This window comes from Stegodyphus dumicola, chromosome 6 (genome assembly GCF_044657685.1).
Source record: "Stegodyphus dumicola isolate Sdum_Otavi_A_Nest chromosome 6, ASM4465768v1".
Classification (NCBI taxonomy): Eukaryota; Metazoa; Arthropoda; class Arachnida; order Araneae; family Eresidae; genus Stegodyphus; species Stegodyphus dumicola.
Window position 1 is genome coordinate 51,664,864 of NC_140773.1, and position 18,743 is coordinate 51,683,606.

Sequence of the window (18,743 nt, forward strand, 5' to 3'; positions counted from 1 at the left end):
CTAAATCAAAATCAAGTTAAGGAAAAAAAAAAACTTAAGTTATGAAAATGCCCTTCTGTATGCAATAAACGACGCTTAATTTAGAGTAAATTATGCAACAAATAAAGAAAATAATCAAGACATTGTAAATAAAACTCTTTATAGTTTTTCGAAACTCTTACATCTTAACTTAAAGTAAAAATGGAGGAAAAAGCTGAAAAAGAAAAGTCTACTGAATATTTATTCATTTAAATAATTCCTTTAGAAAAAATTTAACTTCATATGCAAAACTCGAGAACGTTACTCAAAATTCACTCAAAGCGGGAACTATTTGCTAAAAAATGAATATTTCATATTGCTTCGAAGAACAAGAGGTATGAAATAAGAAGAGCAAGACTAGAAGTTTAAGTATTTGTATTAGACTTCCATTAAGTTATGGAAGTTTATACCATAACACACAAGAAAACTTAAAACGTCTTAGAAATTCCAGTTTTAACGTGAAAGAATAGTGACAGGACTTTATTAGTGCTCTAAAAGACTTTATTACTGTTTTAAAAGATAATATTATTGCGAAAAGACTTTATTATTGTTCTAAAAAGCATTTTTGCATCATAATACTGTTTAATAGGAAAGAAAAGCTATGATTATCAAACATTTTATTTTCAGCTCCAGTAGAGTCATTTGATTAAAAAAAATTAAAACTGAAATACTACGGATTGCGAGGAATTTCAGAAAATACTTTTATCACACAATTAGAAAAAATAGCAGGAGACTATGAGAAAACTCAAGTTTCCAGAAAATGAAGTTAAAACATTGGAAAGTAGCCTCATTAGAATATGCGGCAGATTTCAATTTAAGACTTTATTATTGCTCACGAATAACAAGTGAAATAAAATGCTTAATGTAAACTGGATCAAAGCATACATAAGTCACAGTGAGAATTAACTTAAAAAATAGCCTCCCTGAACTGTATAAGAATTAGCGGGGGTAAATGCTACTTCAAAACCAAAGGCCCTGGTTTAACCCTTTGCGGCACAGTGTGTCCGGTCTGGACACACCTAAAAATTTCTTTCTGTACGCACAGAAAAATTGAATGAGAAAGGATTTTTAGTTTACTGTAGGTTATCCCGAACCTTCTTTATTTATAGTAGATGGCAGCTCAACACAAACCAATCCATATATTTTAGCCATGTTTAGTTTTTTATTTTTAAGACCCTCATTTTTCAAAGAAATCTTCCAGATTTTTTTAGGATATAAAAGTAATTGAATGAAAAAAAAATTCTATGTTATGTTTTTGGCTGTATGCTACTCTCCTTATTCTATATATTCGTTTTAAATTTTTACATTGAAATCTTGCCTAAAATCAAACAGCGAACCTTAGGTGTGCCCAGATTGGGCTCACCGATAATCTAGAACAACTGAGAGTCTGTATTCTTTGTTTCTCCGCATCTCATCGGTCAGTTCATTGACAACGATGCTCGTTTCAGCACTCTTTTCGAAGCTCTATTCAATCAGTGTGCTTACAGAATTAAAAGATAAGTGCTATCTTCACAAAAAATTACTTGTGTACTCCTCTAGACTTAATTAGACTAATTAGACTTTTTTTTAAATCAAAACTCCAACTTTAAAAGGTAGGGTGCCGGAAAGGGTTAAATTCCGCATAAAACTTGTTCTTTCTTTTAGCGAGTGTGATACAGACCTGTCTAATTATCGAATTCCTCATGTAGGCTGCTGCGTAGAAAACGATTAGCACGTTCAAGTAGCAATTGGAAGATCTGCGGTTTGAATCTCTGAGAGTGAACAACTGATTTTGCATCTTGTACTTCCAGAAACCTAATATTCTCTACGCCCTTTATAAAAGAAGTGACCCTTTATCAAACTAGTTAGTGAACAGTTCAGTTCACTAACTAGCCTTGCGGCATTCTCAGGGTTTTTACGGAAATGTTACTTTTCTAAATGGTTTCATCTTCCCATAAGTAACCCATAAATCGCAGGCTGGTATTTGTTCAACCCCCCTTCTGATAAAATTTTAGTGACTGCATGGTCCTTCCTGTTCTGACTTGCGAATTGCCTCGCACTTGCATAAGATTTCATTTCCTTAATAGAGACTTTTGGTTACATGCTCCTTCTTGTTCTGTTCCGTGAACTGTTATGCTGCAGCATAATATTTAAAGTCCATAACAGGAAAAAACTGTGATCTTCGAATCAGTAATAGCCTTTACACGAGACTTTTTTTCTTTAATACTAGCATGTTGAGTGTTAAGAATTATCTGCATACCATTGAGATGATGCTTTGAGAAACAGTTAAATCTCTGAAAACGACCAACTGTGATTATTAAGCTTCCAGCTCACCAACATCCTCCCAAAGTTGAAATTTTTCACATGCATGTTTTTGAGATATACAAAAAATATTTAGATGCTAATTAACTCATCAACTTCCTTAGAATATATAACGGATACAGAAGTATCCGTTATATACTATATATTCAAATTAAAATTCACATTTAGTTTGTTCACATTCTTATTTGCGAATTCCGTATGTTAACAAAAAAGCAAAAAAAAGTTTTTCATTTTCAGCAGTTTCAATTTAGCATATGCATTTGTTTGCTCAGAAATTTTAACTTGGATTCGTGTATCAAATGCATTTTTCTTATTTTTAACTTAACTCATACATGTACAGGGTTTCAAAAATAAAACTGTATATAATTCTAATACGAAATTTACCTTTGTTAATGAACAGAACTGCATTTCGTTACAGAGCCTATTTCGTGCTATTTTGCCACTAACTTTTCCGTTGCATATTTTGCTCGAAAATTTGCCAACACACTTCCATACTTAAAAATTTTCCGGAAACAGTGCAATACGAACACATATTGTTTTAGCGTTAGCACATTCTGTATTGATTTAACTGATTGTTAAGGGCATCTGCACTTTTCGCTTCAGCCACTAACTAAACGCATATACTGCTGTCACTCAAGGAATTGGTTGCTATCTCGTGTGTCCGTATGGTCCTCTTATATCCAATTGTGTCTATACTATTTTCTACAGATATCTTTGTTGTTTAGAGAACATCTTCACGAATTTCCGAAAACATTTTTCAGGGAGTTTCATTTTGGCCACACCTGCCTATCTAAATGTAAGACAAATCAAAACTATTTCCATATGGGACGATCTTGCATAAAGTTTGATAGGTAATTAATCACTTTGTGCTTATTTAATAACTGCTATAGGGTTTAGTCTTTATAAAAAAAATTAGGTGAAGTTAGTGTGGTTATATAACTTGAAACTTTTCAATTCATCTCTAGCTTTTTTTAATAAATCCTTGAAAGATGATATTGAACAAGATGTTTTTCATATGCAGTCTTCTGACTTAACAATGTAAACTTTCATTGCGTACCCACAGAAGTATCCGTTATATTACGGCTCATTTTATTACACAATTATTAGATGAATATGTAGAGTCATTAGGATCTTTTGAATATGCGGGAGACATGAAAAATGAGCAATACCTTCGCCGTGACTCGAAACTCCGCTCTCTCGAATACACGTCGAGCGTGCTGACCACTACACCACGAAAGCATGCCAGGAAGGTGGGAGAAATACCTTATAAAAGTTAGTCACTTGTCATGCAAATTCCGTAAATTTAATTATAATCTTGAAACAATTAAAATATTTTTTTAAATCATCACTAAACCTAGTGTTTATAAAATTAAATTTCCGTTTGATTACTGCTACAGCACTCTAAATACACTTTTAGGGTAACTGAAAACATTCATGCCAAATGATATGCAAAAACAACTTTAAAAAATTCGATGCGGATACCACAGGACTTCCTTTACTTCCTATTAAATTATGCACATTTTTTGCTGCCTTTTATTAAAACTTACTTATTTGAGTTATTTTAACTTAATGAACCGATCCCTCGAGACAAGCTGAAAATGAGATTAAAAATTCCAAACTTTCGTTGCGGTATCAAATATCTTATACTTTTATATTTTCATTACGAGTATAAAACTTTTCCAAATATAAGCATAGGAAACAGGAGACCCAATTAAAAGTTAGATTTTGCTATTTGTCGAGAATTAATTTTCCTTTTTTAAATTTTCATTGTCGAAACATGAATAATTTCGTCATTTAAAACGCTTCTTAATTGAAATTACACTGGTTATCATAAATTAATGAAAAATCGCAAAAATTGCGATAACTCCCTCAAAAATAAGCCAAACCGTGTAAAATTTGAATATGTTGCCAAGTAAGAGTATCTGAGTAAAACTCCAATATGAAAATTAGTTTCGCTGACTCGGAATACGTCATCTGCGAGGAGCATAAAAGTCCATGTTTGAGAGCAAGCCCACATATTTCACTGTGATAGTGACATCAGAAATCTGAGATAGTCAATTCGTAACAATGATCTCCAGGCATCATTTGCCTGCAGAACTACGACAGAAAGCCATTGGGAGACTAGAGGACAAAGTCAAACAAAAGCGGCCAGATGGATAAATGGCAGTCCTTCTGTGATTCATAGACTTTGGAGGCAATTTCAAATCACAGTTTCGGCACCTAGGAAGTTCAACCAAGGACGGCCAACTGCTACGACGAGCGCCGATGACCGATATTTGACATTATGTGCACTCAGGAATAGAACCGATACTCCGATTCTTTTTAGATCCTCCCTTGCTGCAGCCATCGGAAGGTTGGTTTCAACGTCAACTGTGCGTAGAAGGCTTCACGAAGGTGGTCTGTATGGGAGGCGAACAACCATTTGCGTATCGCTCAAGTTACGCCATAGGAGGGACCGTTTGCAGTGGGCAGGACAACATGTCGACTGGACGCTTGAGCAATGGAGGGCTATTCTCTTTACTGATGAATACAGGTTTAGTCTAGAACGCGATAGTAGGCGTTATTTGACATGGAGAGAACCTGGAACCCGTTATCATCCGTCAAACATCCGTGAAAGAGATGCAGACGGAAGAGGCAGTGTCTGTGTTTGGGGTGGCATCTGTTTGGGTGGACGCACAGATCTCCATGTTTTTCCAAGGGGAGCCGTGAATGCTCATGTTTATAGAGAGGACATCCTTGATGCTTATGTGCGCCCATATGCCGGGGTAATAGGTGATTCTTTCCTGTTACAGGACGACAATGCAAGACCACCCAGGGCTCGCATCGTATATGATTATCTTCAACAGGTAACAACTATGCGCATGGAGTAGTTAGCTCGATCCTCGGACTTGAATCCTATCGAGCACGTTTGGGATGCTTTAGGAAGACGTCTAGCTGCTTTGAATTCTCCCCCTCAGACTCTTGCCGCGCATGCAACTGCTTTGCAAGAGCAATGGCTCTCGCTTCCTATGGAACTGATATACCGCATAATTGAAAGCATCACACATCGCTGAATGTGCTGCATTGCTTCTAGAGGCGATTATATTCCATATTGAAGGTACTTTTACTATAGCAAATTGACATCTTCGATTTGTTCATTTTATACATGTGCTAATTTCTATACTACCATAATATTGTCTTGTAATTTCTTTTTATGTTATTTGATACCTTACTATGTGTTGTGTGTAAGTTTCATAAAATTCTACATGTAACTTTTTAAATAATCGTGATTTTTGTGATTTTTCCTAAATTTATGATAACCAGTGTATATGACTACTACCAACGAAAATACATTTAAGCTGGAAAGGGGAGGATATGTATATATATATATATATATATATATATGCACACTTTTTCATAACTACATCAAGTTTCAAAATCAACTTTTTAAACAAGTCAGAGGATTGTCAATGGGCTTACATTCCAGCACCTCGATCTGTAATATCTTTTTATTTGTCAAAGAATTTAACTTCCAAAAAATCTACAACCACAAGAGTTAAATTACTACAAACACACCTACAGATATATTGATGACCTTATTACAATTAATAATTTTGGTAAAATTGAACACTCCGAGATTTATCCGAATTGTCTTACACTTAATAAAACTAATAATTCGCAAAATAGCATAGACTTTCTAGATCTTCAAATCATTAACTACAAAAAAATTTTACTTTTTGACAAAACAAGAAACTTCAATTTCAATACTAACAAATTAATAAACTGGAACTCCAACATATCCAAAAAAGTAATTAACAATATTATAATTAATCAAATACAACGAATTAAAACTATATGCACAGATACAATAGATTTACAACGCGAAATTTTGATCCTTATCAAAATTCTCAAAAATAATCTAATTCCCATTCAATTTATCAACCATTTCCTTAAAAGAGCAGGCGTTAAATACTCACTCTAAATCATTTAACTGATAGGGATATGATAATTTGTTCCTAAACCTGAGAAGGCGGTATAAGTTGGATGACTGTCAGTTGAATATTTGTATATAGTGTAATTACTCAATTGTATATATTGTAAAAAGCTAATTGTCTTCAGACATATACTGTTACTAAAAAAATGGGCCTATTTTATGCCTTTAGACTGTCTATTAGCTCTTGGACAGTGAAAATGCCTTTTTCCTTTCTTAAATTCTTAATCATTGCGACACGACAATTAGCCAGAAATTAATTAATTTCCATTTACTAGTATTTTCAAAAAAATCTTAACAGACGGTCTCTCTCAGATAAGAACTCCACAAAATACATCCCTCAAGAATTCCAAGTTCCACCCACTACCATAAATTACTTCACCCAAGTCTTACCGACTGATATTATTCAAAGCCCCTACTGCCGCTAAGAATTTTCGGACACCCTACACTTCTGAGTCAGACACAAAGAGAACACTTTGCCAACTCCCCCACTAGAAAGAATGTAAGTTACTTAATACCTTTTCTGGCTTTTATATCTTCATGTACATTCACTGATCTTATTTATATTATTTTCTATATTATTTTTTATATTATTTTTATATTGTCTTTGATTTGTTTTTACAAAGTTTGCATTATTTATCTTTTTTTATAATCTTCTATGTTTATTTCAACTTTACTTTGAATTCGATTTCATAATGACAATTTCCAATGTTTAATTTTTAAAAATAATATAGTACTCAAATGCATAAACATGAAAGTGTCGGGGACGATTACTCGAGTTAAATAGGATTTCTCTACAGTAATTGATTTTTACTCCAAATTGAATTGACTAAAATGCTTCATAAGAATAAGTTCTTTGAGTATCAACATTGGTTCATAATTCCTTCTATTCGCGGAAATATTTGGCCTGACTAGAATTGCCGGTTTGGCTTTAACTTATAACTCGAGTAAAGACGAAACACTTTCGTATTTACGTATTTTTACCAATTATTGTTCATTGAACGGGAGTTGGTTTGTTCCCCTTGAAAAGTCAACTAATTTCCGATCAATGACAATGATTACATGTTTTAATTTTTCCTTTCACAATTGAAATTTTATTCTTCGTGATGATTTAACTCCAGTCCCCATTAAAACATTATTAACATTTTGCTTTCCAATTACTTCAAAACATCTTTCAAAATATACCTTACCAGTATGGATTCACACTTTTAAAATAATTCTACTTTAATTAAACTTAGGAGATAATATAATCAATTAATCAATACTGTTTAGGAAATAAATTATATATATATATATATATATATATATATATATATATATATATACAGGATGTATATATATATATATATATATACAGGATGTATATATATATATATATATATACAGGATGTATATATATATATATACAGGATTCTTCAACAAACTTGGAGGGATTCTTCAACAAACTTGGAGGAAACGCTTCAACAAACTTGGAGGGATGACAGTATTCATCAAGACGAACAAAAAATGCAACGTAACGTGGGGTCGCAAATGACGTTTAAAGGGCGAAAATGCATCTGGATTTTTGCCCTTTAAACTGAGATAAGAAAGAAACACTCCAGAAAATTATTTATTGAACAGAATAGGTACAACACAGCTCGTGATATCCAGAGAAAACAAAAATTTTACAACATTTGTTCAAAGTGAGTCAACCGCGGACATTATAACACAGAGTAGATCGACGGAGGAACGACTGGAGGACACGTTCGAATTACGGAAGTTTCCTGGATTTCTGCTGCAGCGGTCATAATACGCGCTACTACTGCTTCTGGCGTTTCTGCTGGCATCTCATTGATGAGGGATTTCATTTTTCCCCGGAAGGAAATGTCCAAAGGGATCAGGTCCGGCGAGCGTGAAGGCAAAGCAACAGGGCCACCACGTCCCATCCACCTTGCCGGATAAACTCCATCAAGGAGGTTACGCACGTTGCAATGATACTACCTGTCGACGTTGGCGGTTCATGCACTTACAACGCATGTTTGCTACAAAGTTGCGTTTATTGGTCTGTTTCTAAGAATATGGAAAATTTGCATACGTGGATTCCTGCTCACAGATTTGTTTGGCTTTCTACCAGTTTTTGTTATCTGTTTTTTCACAGGATATTCACAGAGTGAAAAGTAAACTAGCTTCGTGCTACTAGCCAGTTCTGCAGAAAAGCAGCATGCGAGATTTTGTTGTTTTTATTAGTTTTGAGATTTTTACCCTTTAAACGTTATTTGCGACCCCATGTTCCATTGAATTTTCTGTTGGTCTTGATGAGAACTATCATCCCTCTAAGTTTGTTGAAGTATTTCAGATACACCCTGTGTTTACGTACCTCGTATTAGAATGGCGCCGACATGGATGACGCAGTTTCGACTTTGATTATAATTAATAAATTCAGTCACTCTCGGTCTATTTCAACCAAACTGAATACATTTAATAATATAACATTCACACGTAAACATTTAGTAATAATTCAGAAGTACAGATAAGCATAAAATAATAATTACAACCGTTACAGGCCAGCTACGCTTTTAGCGACCGAATCCTACGAACGACCAATCTCAAAAGCATGTTGCCAACGCAGGGCAACGAAAAGGTAGAAATTAATTCGATAGGCGTGGCAGTGAACATACTCCCACCCTATCAAGTTTAGTCCTGATACACAGGCAAAGGTGAAAGTTTATTAATTCCTCTCTTGAAAACACCAGTTTTAGTTTTGACAGTGGCTACGCGAGCTAAGCCGTCCTTGCCCGGATGGACATCGATGATCCGTCCAATAGGCCAAGCTAGCGTAGGAAATCCATCTTCGATGATAAGAACCACGGTGTCGATTTTTAGATTGGGTCTGTTGTACTGCCACTTGGATCTCTGCTGAAGCGAAGTCAAGTATTCCTTTTTCCATCGCTTCCAGAATCCCAGACGTAGATTCTGTACAAGTTCCCACCTAGAACTCCTTGTGCGTAAATTCTGATGGCTCCTGGAAAGGAAGTTAAAGTATCACCTGTAATGAAACGAGAAGGGGTTAAAACATTAATACAGTCAATATAAGTATCGTTCACGTAAGTAAGTGGACGTGAATTCAAAATAGCCTCGATCTGGGTAAGTAGTGTTGACAACTCTTCGTAGGTTAAAAGAGTCTCTTTCAATACTCTTCTCAGATGAAATTTCGCTGAGCGAATGCCGGCTTCCCATATTCCTCCGAAGTGGGGCGAAGCAGGAGGTATAAAATGCCATTCAATAGATGACTTAAATAGTTCTCGGGAAACCGATTCCGTTGCATACAAGGACGACCAAATCTGATTTACTTCTTGTAGTTTTCGGCATGCTCCCACAAAATTGGTACCGTTGTCACTGTAAATGTGCCGTGGTGCACCGCGACGTGAACTGAAACGTCTAAGTGCAGCGATAAACGAGTCTGCCGTCAGGTCACTGACTGCTTCTATATGCACAGCTTTAGTCGACAAGCAAACAAACAGAGCTATATAGCCTTCCATTGTTTTAGAGCCACGACCCTTATTAAATTTCATGGTAATAGGACCAGCGTAATCCACACCAGATGCGTAAAAAGGTCGATCCAAAGTCACACGATGTTCAGGTAAGTCACCCATCAATTGCGGATTTGAAGCAGCTTTAAATCGATGACATATTAAGCAATGGTTGACACAACTGCGTATCAGTTTCTTTCCTCCAATTATCCAGTAAGATTGTCTGATGAGATGTGATAATAAAGAAGGACCAGCATGAAGGTAAGTAATATGAAGTTCTTTCACTAGTAATTCGCTAAATTTATGTCGAGAAGGAAGTATGACATGATGTTTGATGTTAAATGCTAAAGATGAATTTCGAAGACGTCCTCCCACCCGTAAGAGACCATCTTTATCTACTAATGGATACAAAGAACGTAGTTGGCTCTTCTTGGGTAAAGGTTTCTCTTCTTTAATACATTGTAAATCATCTTTGAAATGATGATTCTGAATCCAACGAATAATGAAATTTTCTGCTACTCGAATCTGTAGAAATGTTAGCGGCATAAGGCAGCTGGAGTTAATGCCACTACGTGAAATGTTCTGAGTAACATGATGCTTCTTGCAATTAGTAATAAATCTTTGGCAGTAAGCCAGAATACGAACAATTTTACAACGCGAAGAATAATGCTCGAACAAATTAGCTAATAAATCATTCGATTCACGTATATGAGAAATAAAAATAGGATCAGATCTTTGTTCGGCCTTTACTTCAGCATCATCTTCAGATTTTAATTCATATTCAGGCTATTTTTCCTCTTCCTGACGCAACCATGGTGGACCATTCCACCACAAAGTACAATTTGGTAGGAGTTGAGGTTCAGTACCACGAGAAGCAATGTCTGCAGGATTCTGTTTAGAGGGAACATGATTCCAATGTTTAATAGGTATCACTTCTATGATTTGAGATGTTCTGTTTGCCACAAAAGTTTTCCACTTACGTGGATGAGCTGATAGCCAAGACAAAACTACCTTGGAATCCGTCCACGCAAAGATTTCAAAATCAAACTTCTTTAAAATGTTCAATAGAGATCGCATTAATCTGGTCAACAAATACGCAGCACAGAGTTCTAATCGAGGAATGGATACTTGCTTTATAGGCGCGATTTTAGTCTTTGATACCAAAAGATTAACCTTAACCGTACCATTGCACCTTTGGCGACAGTAAATGGCTGCTGCATAAGCCTGCGAAGATGCATCAGAAAATCCATGTAGTTGGATAACACTGTCCGTTGTAAGTATGACACATCTCGGAATTTCACAATTATTGATTTGACTGAATGTCTCTTGAAATTTAAACCAATCATCTGAGATATGATGGGGGACAACTGAATCCCAGTCGCCTTTAACTAACCATAGTTTTTGATAGAATATTTTAATCAATATAGTGTAAGGAGAGACCTAAAGGATCGAAAATGCGAGCAGATTCTGCTAATATGCGTCTTTTTGTTATAGGTGCGTTGATGTGCAGTGTAGCTTTAAAACTGAAGGTATCAGTATTTGAATTCCAAAAAAGTCCTAAGACTTTCGAACTCAAATTAGGAGATATCTCAAAATCAGAATTCAATGAACAATGTTCCTTAAATTCAGTTAAGAATTCGACAGAATTTGAATTCCACTTCCTCAAATCAAAACCACGTGCATGCAAAATTGAAGATAGTTTCTTTCAGACAAATACTGCATCATTAACTGTATTTGCACCCGAAAATAAGTCGTCCATATACATATCCTCTTGCAATATACGAGATACATCTGATTTCTCTTTAGACTCTAAAGCTATCTCCTTCAGACATCGAGTTGCTAAAAATGAAGCAGAGGAAAGACCATAAGTAACTGTTTTCAGCTTGTACGTGCGCATTTTATCACTGGAATTGTATCGCCAAAGTATTAATTGATAATTCTGATCTTCAGGGGCTACCATCACCTGACGATACATCTTCTCCACATCGGCTGTGAAAACAATTTTAGGAAATCGAAAATTAATCAAAATCTCAAAAATACCTCTTTGTAATTTCGGACCTACCCCTAAAAGAGAATTCAATGATATACCATTTTCAGATTTGCAGGATGCATCAAAAACAACTCTTAATTTTGTCGTTGTGCTAGAAGGTTTAATTACCGCATGATGAGGAAGATAAAACTTTTCTGTATCCGATCTGTTAGATAAATCATAATTAATCACAGTCATATGTCCTAACTGTTCATATTCACGTATGAAATCTTTATACTGTTTTTCAAATTCCGGATTATCTTTGAATTTTCGTTCCATGGAACGCAACCTAGAAATTTCTGCCGGTTTTGAATCACCCAACTTCAAATGCGATTTATAAAATGGAAGTTTTACAACAAATCGCCCATCTGAATTAACAGCATGAGTGTTTTGAAAATGTGATTCACAAAATTGTTCCTCAGGTGTCAGAAATTCCTTCTTCCCAACATCGACAATATCCTCCATTTCCCAGAAACGTTTAAGTTCGTAATCAATATTTATATTATCTTCTAATTTTACGAAGTGTGCATTTGCTGTTTTTGGGCCTTCCATATTATTTCCGACCTTCCCAGCAATCACCCAACCGAAAATTGTATTTTGAGCTACAGGCTCATTTTTCGAACCATATATTTGGCCACATCTTAAAACTGAGAAAAAATAATCAGCTCCTTAAATCAAATCAATTTCTTTGGGTTGAGCAAAATTCGGATCCGCTAACGGATAGATTTAATGTATTCTATATGCTTTACATTAATCACTTGTTCCGGCAATGGCAAAGTTAACCTATCCAAAATGTATGCGTTAACATCAGTACTTGATTATTTACCTTTGACTGAATTTTAAAATCAACAAAACAACGAGTTTTGGAAGCTGGCACTCCGCCAATTCCACGCAAAAGTAACCTTTGATTTTTTCTTTTTAATCCTAATCTTCGAACAGCTCGTTCCGAAATAAACGAACTTTCACTTCCGGAATCCAATAATAATTTAATTTCGATAGCTTCGCCACTGGATGAAAATGCGAGTGCGAGAACTGTAGGCAAAATAGCCGAGTTGCAATTTTGAATCGTATTACTGACAACTACCTGACCTTGACCCTCGCATGATTCATTCGAACTTCGCTCTGGAGCGCTTTCGTTTTCATTTGGCGCTTTTAAGAGCTGTACGTTGTTAGCTTTAATATCTTCATGCAACAAACTATTATGCGTTTTTGAATTACACAAATTACACTTTAATTGTGAATTACAGTTTTTGATTAGATGTGAATTTAAACATAAAAAACACAATCCTCGTTTTTTCACAAAGTTCTTTCTAGCAGTAACATCCAAATTCTTAAATTTAACGCATTTATATAACGCATGAAGTCCGTTACATTTCGAACATTTAGTATTACTAAATTTAGAATTCTGTAATGTTTTAGAACTAACATTACTACTTTTATCAACAACTTTAGCTTCCGCTTCTTTATTTATGATAATTTCGAGAGAAGAACGCCTTAAATTTAAAAATTCAAAAAATGAGTCCAATGTAGGAAAATCATCTTCCGCTGTTTTCTGTGCCCATAACTTTCGAGTTTCTGAATCTACCTTTTGAAGCAACATAAATATTAACCATGGATCCCTAGAAGTTGCTTTGTCACCAAGAGCTTTTAAGCCTCTGATAACTTCATCGGAAGTATCAGCTAATTGCCGTAAATTAACATTATCAACCTGTGAAATACATTTTTGATCCATAAATGTTTTAATTAACGATTGTACGATTTGTTTCTTTTTATCGTACCTAGCGAGCAATTTTGCCCATGCTTCTTCATAAGAATTATTTGATAAAGGAATATGTTTAATTATAGAAGCTGGTTCATCAGCAAGTGATCCGATTAAATACTGAAATTTCTGTATATTCGATAAAGAAGTATTATGCACTGTTGCAACAAACAAATCTTTAAAATTCATCCAGTCATTAAAGTTACCCGAAAAAATAGGAATATTCAACTTAGGTAACTTAAAGTTACTAATATTAGAATTTCCTGTAACATTTGGCAAATTAGCCACATTTAATACATCTAATAAATTTTGATACTGAAGTTTCAAACTAAAATACTTCGATTCAAAATCTTCAATTTCTGACTGTTCTTCTGGTAATTGGGCATCAAATTTATCAAAATCTGAATAAATCCTCTCTAAGCGCTCCAGATGCAAAATTACTTCATTTTTAGATAAATCGGAAGAAATAGTATTCTGAAGCCTTGTGAAGGCCGCTTTTGCCCTACCACGCAATCTAATGACAGTAGCTTGATCCATAATAAGTAATCGAAGTATTCAAGTTCAAAATCAAAATCAATACAAAATAGATATAAAACTTCAAGAATCAAATTTAGATGTAAATCGAACTAAAAAATCATCACTTATCTGTATTGGAACTGCTGACGAATTCTTGATATGATCTCGTCGGTGCCTCCAAATGATGTTTACGTACCTCGTATTAGAATGGCGCCGACATGGATGACGCAGTTTCGACTTTGATTATACTTAATAAATTCAGTCACTCTCGGTCTATTTCAACCAAACTGAATACATTTAACAATATAACATTCACACGTAAACATTTAGTAATAATTCAGAAGTACAGATAAGCATAAAATAATAATTACAACCGTTACAGGCCAGCTACGCTTTTAGCGACCGAATCCTACGAAAGACCAATCTCAAAAGCATGTTGCCAACGCAGGGCAACGAAAAGGTAGAAATTAATTCGATAGGCGTGGCAGTGAACACCCTGTATATACGTTTCTACTGCCGATTGCAATAAAAAAGAGCAGCGCTCGACTAGATGCTATAGAATTCCCATATATAAAATTTCAACGTTCTACGACTAAACGTTTTTTGAGTTACGCGAGATACATATGTACATACATTCTTAGGTCCGGATGTGCAGACGTCACGAAAAAAATCTCTTTTGAATCAAGTTTAAATCCGTTTTCGGAAAATGATTTTTTTATTCTGTCCTTACATACATACGTCACGAACAAAAAATGACCACATGGATTCGAGAACTGTCAAAATACATATTTCCTTTCAAATATAATACCCGAACGTTTTCGCTATTACGATATTTCTTTACTTCGTGCAAGAAATTAAAAAGAAAACTGCATATTCTTGCAAGTTAAATTTTAAAAAGTAAACTTGGCCCGTAACACGTTTTATTCGTCTACATAATGCGCTTCTTAAGTTAAGATGATGATGATGTTTATTTTTCTTAAAGAAGAAGCTGAATTTTATAGATAGTTATTTAAATTTAATCTTTTTCTGTGTGAAATGTAAGATATAATGTTTTGAAAGCGTAGCAGTTTACGAAAACTATTATTATTGTAATTCTTTATTAAGAAGTGTCTTTGCAAAGAGCGGGTGTTTTGTTCAAACTACTTCTTCATGAGCTGCGAGAATTAACAAATTTTTCGTATTCTATGGCAAACCTTTAAGAAGATGACAAACTAACGATTAATGCTTGCAGATAGTACATACATAAAAAAAATCAAAACAAAGTTGTACAATGTTTCGTTTCGTGCTAAAGATTTAAACCTGATGAGCATGTTAGTTACATATTAAATGCATTCTATGCTTTATATGGTTGACAAATAATAATCTATTATATGGTTGACAAATAAAACAATCAAAAGACTTCACGTTTAAGTTAAAAAGAAACTTAACTGAATATATCTTCCATTTATCATAAGACAAGATTAAATTTAAGTTATGTTAAGGAAATGAAGTCTTTAATAAAACTTTAAAATTCTCATGATTTGCAGTTAATAGTTTACAAAAATAATTTAAAGTACGTATTGTTTTCAAATTTAAATTGTTTTCAAATTTATAGCAGAAAATTAATAATGTTATTGCATATATTTTACACCGCTCAGTTGTTGTATGCAAAACAGAGCTATAATTTGAACGATAAGTTAAAATATTTGCAGAATATTCTGTTTGCCATGTTGCTTGATAAATTATAGATGATGATCGGATAGTGTTGTTTAGCCTAAGGTTCAATATACGAAAACTACATTGCAGACATTTCAAAAGCTAAATGTTTCATCCTTTGCGTAGAAAATTCGCCGGCATATATTTAATAAATATTTTTAAGAAGCAGCCTGCAAATTTAATAGCAAATGCTGTTATACCTAAGATGAAACCACTAATCTCTGAAGAGCAACTATTTATCTGTAGCTGCTCCCGTAAATCTGTTCCTAGAAATCAGTTACGTCCCTAACTGACACTGAAAAATGAATGAAATCAATAAATTCTTGCCTATATTTCTTCAATTGGAAATTTTTGTTTTTAATTCATCAAAACATAATACTTTACTAACAGAATTTGTGTTTCACGAGAGGTCTACACACATACGCACACACAAAATAAAACAAAATATTTTCACAGAAATCCTTTCCACCCATAGTATTAAAAATGTTTCTTTCAAATTCTATAACTTTATATCTGTAAATTTTAAGAAACAGTTTGACCTTCAGATAAAAAATGAGCTCAATATTAAAGGAAACAAAGCTGGTAGCCACATTTTGAACGCCTTAAATACTAATTTTTAATAATATTATTTTGCTATGCATTCCTTTTACTTTAAGAAAAGAGTTTTATAAAATTTTACTTAAGCTTCCACTTTTGGAAGTAGAATCTTCTTAACCTGCGGCAGGAAACTTCGTTTTGTTTGTTTCGTTAAAGAATCTGTTGACTTACTTTCAGTACTTCAAGTAAAGATAACAAAAAACGCGTATAGCAAAATAAGAAAAGTCTAAAAATTCGAAGTTCTCTATTTTGATCCAGAACAGGACGTTTTTAGGCAACCCTTACTATCCAGTCTCTTGCCTTATTTAATCTCCTCAATCTTTCAGGAAACGAACTTAATCTTTGTAAGCTCTCACATAAATTCCTTACGTAAAGCAAAGAATATTAAGAGGGGTTTTTTTAGTCATAAATTCAAGTTAAGATGGCTTGCTTAAAATTTGGTACTTTAAAAAAATTAATTTAAAATTAGATCCATAAAAAATGAGTATTTTAGGAAGTATTTTGTACAGGTTTCATTTCTCTTAATCAGATAAGTGGAATTCCACATATTGTGCAGTCTGCACTCTTCTTAATTAGTCTTAATGACATTAATGTAATTTAATATGAAATTTCCATATAAAATATAAATGTATTTCCATATGAAAGTTGGTTGAAAGCAAATATATTTCTTATACAAAAATTCTCGCTAAATGATGAATTTTAAAGTACTGTGCATTTTTACCAAACGTTAAGCTTCACATTTTAAGTACTTTTAAATGTGGCTTACATAACTTTTACAAAACGAGAACGCGAATTTTCATTTTAAATTTCTAACTATTTAAGGAAAATTAAAATTAAGTTAAAAAATTCAGTGTTTCCCAAATTATCTACTTCTCTTAAATTATCTTGTTCATCAAATTATTTACAAAAAGAAATTTACCATAAATGTGAATTAGACATCCTTTTTATGATATTTAACCGATATAATGTCATTTTACAAATAACAAGGCTTTTTTTTTTGTATTCGAAACTTCGCGTTAAAGGAAAAAACTTCATATCTAAATAATAAAACTTTATTTTAAATTTCAAATTTTATATTATCACAATTCCAAAATAAAAGTTAGTAATAAATATATTTTCAAACTGACTGCATAACAAATTCATCACAGAGAAAACTTTTGTCAGTAGTGTATGTGATTGGCTATGATAAACTTCATGGTTTGAAGATGATTTTCAAAGCTGCACATGAGCTCTGCAATAAAAATACCACATGCTACCTATTTCAAATCATTACTGTGTTAAACTTTTGCATAATGCTGCAAAATGTTTCACGTTATATAGGCCTACTGCTTCCAATTTTCCCTGTGTATCTAAAATTATTAGTGCATATTCTTTTTTATTGTAAATTTATAGACTTTATCATAGTTATATATAAAGCAGAGAAAGCAAGAATAGTTTCTCCAGTAGTAAAAATAGTTTCGTATACAAATGTAATATATATGAAACACATTAACCTCAGGACGTGTCTTTTAAATATATTCAAATACCATTACATAATCTCACTCTGTGTACGTCCTGTACATATTTTCTAAAAGTGAGTATTATTACAGGATGATCAATTGAAAACCATATGATGGCCGAAAAAGAAATGGCAAGGTTTATGGCTGTTGTTAAATTAATGTATATTTAAATATCTTAGAATTTTTATTTTAAGGAAAAAAAGAAAAAAATCTGAAGTCTGAAAGGGTTCCGATATTTTTTTATTGTGAATTTGTCAGATATTTTCTTATTATAAAGAAATTTTTATTAAAAACTTATTATTATTATTTAATAACATATTTTTTAATTATTAAAAATGAATTATATTATTCAATATTAGAATATATTATTTAATTATTAAAAATTATTTTTTATTCAGATTCTATCTTATTGTAAATTTATAGAATTTATCATAGTTATATAACAAGCAGAGAAAATAGAAATAGTTTCTCTAGTAGTAAAAATAATTATGTATACAAATGTAGAAAATATAAAACACATTAATCTCAGGATGCGTATTTCAGATACATTCAAAAACCATTACATAATTTTCCATCTCGTTATGTGCTCTTCCTGTAAATATGTTTCTAAAAGTGAGTGCTATTACAGTATGATCAAGAGAAAAAATATGATGGCCGAAAATGAAATAGCAAGGCTTATGGCTGTTGTTACATTAATGTATATTTAAACTTCTTAGAATAATTTTTTTTAATTTAAGGAAAAAATAAAGAAAGAAAAAGCCTGAAAGGGTTCAGATTTTAACTGCTGCGTAAAAGGACTCTTTTAAATTTTAATTTGTTTTATCAGCAGAGATTACCAATATAGATGATC

The 18,743-nt window shown here is 33.2% G+C and overlaps 1 protein-coding gene across 2 annotated transcripts in view; it reads right to left on the bottom strand.

Moving 5' to 3' along the window:
- The window catches only part of LOC118188680 (CD166 antigen homolog), a 622,864-nt gene that overhangs the window by 126,064 nt on the left and 478,057 nt on the right, over positions 1–18,743 (bottom strand). The gene's annotated exons all lie outside the window — the stretch shown is intronic.